Genomic DNA, 5,000 nt, shown 5'->3' on the forward strand with positions numbered 1-5,000 from the left:
ACCTTTAAGGGAGACTAGAGGGATTGTATTTGGGGATGGTTGTTGCTTAGGATCCGGAACCCCAGGGGTTCCTGATTTACCAGCTGGATTGATGGGGGAGTCTCCCTCCATCATCAGCTCAAATGTTAACTCTGTTTGGTCTCGAGTTAATTTGACTGCATTGTTAGCATGTGCTAATTCAGTTTGTAGCTCAACCTGTCTTGCAATAGCATGTTTTAGTTTTTCCTGTGACTGAGCTGCAAGTTGGGTAGCTATGTTGGCTTCCTTTTGAAGCAGCTGCACTTCGGTTTTGAGGTCTCTTTGGTTCATTTCAGACTGTACAGTTTTGTTCTCTAGGTCTGCAACTCTATCATTTAAAGTCACAATCTCTGCTTGGAGATTTTGAATGGTTTTGGAGGAAGCAGCAAGTTGATCCTGTGACAACAGCAGATGTTTCCACAGTATTAGGGAAATCGGATCCACTTGTTGCTTGCCCTCAAGGATTTTAGATACACACTCATTGAGGCTTTTGGCAATTAGTGCATGGAGACCCCCACTGTCCGTTTGTTGGACTGGGACGGTAAGTCCTGGGGGTAAACCAGCTGTAAGCTCTAAAAGAGCTTTTTCAGTGACACACATTTTGATTTACGTAAAGCACGTGGAATCAAACAATTTTGATGACAAACAAGTTTATTTTATGTTCGAGTCAATTAGCATTGTGCCTTTTATAAGAAAAACATCTGTTAAAAGGGGGCGACCTAAGGTTACAATTAGTAGATTAATTTTAAAAGAATAGTTAGATTTGTTGTCAGTGGTGCTAGTGAACAGTTTAATAACTGTAGGGCACTATACACAATATGTCTAAATATGGGTATAGTTATTAACTATGTACAGGATGGGAGAATTTAACTATGTATTTAGCACAGGTGTGCTGGGTATATGGTTGAGTAACTGATAACTGGATAAGTTTTTTTTTTTTTTTGGTTAATTAATTAATTAATTTCAATCAGTTATTAATAATTGATCTTAATCGATCAATAATTAATCTTAATTTATTTGAAGATGGTTGAATTAAATTGAAAATAATTAACAAAAATTTAATTAACTTTACTTAATCAAATTGATTAAAATGACCAGTTAATTATTTTATGTTGTGATTAGTTACTCAATGGAGATAGCTATTTAGCTTGGTTCAATGTAACATAAAGAGTAATGTTTGAGAGAGCAGACCTGAAACTTAAATTTAACTATTTAATATTAACCGATTAAATTAATGCAGTTATTTGTTTACTTATTTACAAACCATTTAACCCAACCACAATGCAAATTCCCTTTATTAACTTAACAAAAAGTTTGTTTGAAATTGGCACCCTCTGGCGACAGAAACTCTAAATGCACTCTACAGGATGATAGCAATTACACAAGTACAACACCAGGTGGCGACACAGCTATGTGGCTAAGTGGCTCCCTCTGGTGGTCAAACAAATTAAATGCACCTTTCTGCACTGTATGCAGTTACCCAAATCAAACACCAGATGGCGATGTGGCAGTGTACCCCCCCTAGTGGTGAGGGGTAGTAAAACACCCTTTGAGTTTGAGTGTAAATAGTCAGGCTGTCCACCAGATGGTGGCAGAGGCCGACTGGTGGGAGTGGTCACGCCCACTGATGATGCCACGTTAAGGACCGCCCTTTGGGTCTGGGACCTTGTCAGCAGATTTGACTGACTCAGTCGACTGTGAATAGCAGAGGAGAAGGACTCGGCGGTCCGAAAGTTTAACACAGCAGCAACACACTTCACAAGATGAGCAAAGAGGATTTACATCCTGGCGTGGTTAGTTTAATCACGCACACAATAAACTTCCTGCCACTCAGGGTGGTGTTACGTAAAAGTTAGCTACTCTTTTACGCACGTGGAAGTGTCCAGTACTGCGGGATTTTACGGATTTCGCGCAAAAACCAGCAGTTTTAACTGGAGCGCGGAGTCAATGAGCCGGAGATCCGCGACTCATAGCTGCGCGAAGGCCTTATCAGATCAACACTGGCAAAATATGTCTATTTTACCGGAAACAGTTCGAACTTTATGTAAGTACACACGTATATACACGTATATACACCCGGGTTTAAGGTTACCCACACACGGCGGTGTGTTAACCAAGCTTATTTTACAAATAAGCGTAATGTTTCCAAGAGCGCTCACGTACCACACACACCCAACACGTTATACAGACACACAGGGGACCGTGCGCGTGACACGCACACACACAGGGGACTGGCCAGTCCTGAATTGTAAACAAAAACACGTGTAGAACATGTGCGTGTGTTTCTAACATGCTGGGTTTATGCAGGTAACTCCAGCTAGGCCAGCTAGCCAGCAGCTAACGCATTTAGCAATAAAAACAAAATACACTTTATTCTGCAACTTACAGCGCTATTTCCTGGAACTGGTTATGAAATGTGTATACTCTGGTCCCGCGGCGGAGAGCCAATAAGAATATAATCCTGCCCCACGTCGGCGCGCCAAATTATGTAGCGGGCTCAGTGGTTTAATACCTGGTGCTAATTGAGATGTTGAAATATTTTTAATTGGGCGCCAGTTATTAAATTAATTTAATTAGATTAATTAATACATTAATTAATCAAATTAATTAATAACACAAGACATCTCAGGGTGTGGTTTCTACAGGTGACAGAAATTTTCATAACCAAGTTATCCAGAAAAACACACTGAAATTACAGGTTTTGTAAAATAAAAGTATTTATTAAATCACACATATATGAGTAAATAATTCATTAAAAAGTCATAAATGTAGCCATTAGATATCAAATCATAGTGTAGAATGATAAATGAGAAATAAACAACAAACACGTTATAATGCTGATATGAAAGGAATAAAGATTAATAGAACTATTAAGTGAATATTTCTAAATAAGGGTCTAAGGCATTTTAAGTCTACGAAACCAGTTCTTATTTCCAACCAAGCAACTCAAAATGAGTCATCTATACTAAAGAAGACTAAATTAAAGACCCGATCAAAACCATGACCAACAGACACCATCTGCCGAAAGATTAAACCCAGCTCTGCCTTACTCTGAGTTGTTGAAGTGGGCCTTGGTGACGTCCGCCTGGGTTGGTCGTCTGATGCTTCACCCCGAAAAAGGATCACGTGAGCCTGTCTGCAGGGTGGTTTGACTTCCTGTGTCAGCACGGAGCCCCATTAGAACCCACAGGGTAAATCCCCACTCTCAGCTGGCTTGCTGGTGGCCTCCGGACCGCAGGATTCTGGGTTGGATCTGGCGGATCTCCTTTTCAGCTGTACTTTAGCTAAACTTAGATGGAATAATGCTTGGCTTCGTAGATTGTAAAATAACCTTAGATATTTTAACTAGGATAGCTAATATTAATATACTTGAAGATTAAATGCACTGGTCTAAGAAAACTAACTTAAGATGACTAAACTAACAGTCTATCCTTTCTCCATCTCTGGGCTCCCTAACCTCTCTCCTCTAACTGTTTTCCTCAACTCATCTTCTCCAACTCCTTCTCCCACTCCTTCTCTAACTGCTTCTCCTCCAACTGCTCTGACCTGAACTCCCAAAACTCAACTGGAAACTCTAAAACTGTGTCTGCCCAGTTTAACTATTAGACTCTGTGGCCTGTTTGGCCCTCGAGCTATGATTGGCCCTGTGGCCCAAATGTCTGTGTTTTGATTGGTCTAGGAGCAATTCCAAACTTTGGTGGGGATTCACAAAGGGCCATAAACCCCCCCTCGCTCACATGGTCAGCATGCTTCAGCTAGTGAGATTTCCATTTTTTTTCTAATAGACCAAACCAAAAGAAAACTCAATTAAGCAGTGGATTAAAAATACATTTTTCAGCATATCAGTTTGTGAGGATAAATTCAGGAAACAACAATCTTACAATTGAATCACAATAAATGTAATATATATATATATTGCCCACAAACAGTTTTGTAATATTCAAGATAATCTTAGAAATACAACGATGGATGGTACTCTGTCAGAAAGAGATCAAGAGTCATGTTATTATTTAAACCCAATTAAATCACTTAAAAGATAATACCTGGTTAAACCACTGATAACCAAATAAAGCTAAATTATCAAATGCTAGTTAAACCTTGTTGATTCAGACTTGAATGTGTAGAAAAATTGAATCAGGACACATCCAAACACATATACCATATACCAGACACATATACCATTATCTAGTAAACATTCTATAAAACACATTTTTTTATATAGTCAATATAGATGTATTTTAAGCAAAATCTTCTGAGTGAGAAATTCCTCCCCTCTGCTGAGTGTTCAGATAAGGCTTGGTCCTTGCCTGTCTGAATTTACGACGGTGGGGGAAGGAGTTCTTTCTGCACCCCACAGAATTTGAGCCTGCAATGTTGAAAATGGAATCCCAAGCTTAGAACATTTCTCTTAATTTCATTAATCTTATTTCTAAGTGATTGCAGAAATAACTAGGCACAAACCCCTAAATTGGTACAACATTTGGTGAATTAACAATTTCCAAGGCATTAATTAAGTTTTGACACTCTCTTAAGTCCGCAGTCCCGTCCTAGTGATGGTGTTGCAAATGTTCCAAATGTTTACATTAACTCCGAGGTTTATGACTTGGAGGAATGTAAACAGAATTTTACCCTAAACTCGCATTTAGGGCTCTTGAGCGAGGCTGAGTGAAGAAATAGTCAGTAAATGTCATTTTGAAATTTAAGGTTGTTTGAAAAAAAGATTACTCCAAGGTTTTTTTAGAGTGTTCTGGGTTCGAAGTTTCCTTATAGGCCGTAAAGTGGGGGTAGTTTGTGTTTGTGTCCAAGCAATGAAGAAATCCTCTGGTTAATCCACTACAGCAGGGTTTGGCCTGGTTAGTACTTGGATGGGAGACCACCTGGGAATACCAGGTGCTGTAAGCTTTTCCCCTCTTGCTTCCATTACCATGGTCTTGTTATACATTACTAGTTTGTTATCTGAAACCCAACATAGATGAAGTTGC

Source organism: Astyanax mexicanus, unplaced genomic scaffold (assembly GCF_023375975.1).
Source record: "Astyanax mexicanus isolate ESR-SI-001 unplaced genomic scaffold, AstMex3_surface scaffold_53, whole genome shotgun sequence".
Classification (NCBI taxonomy): domain Eukaryota; kingdom Metazoa; phylum Chordata; class Actinopteri; order Characiformes; family Acestrorhamphidae; genus Astyanax; species Astyanax mexicanus.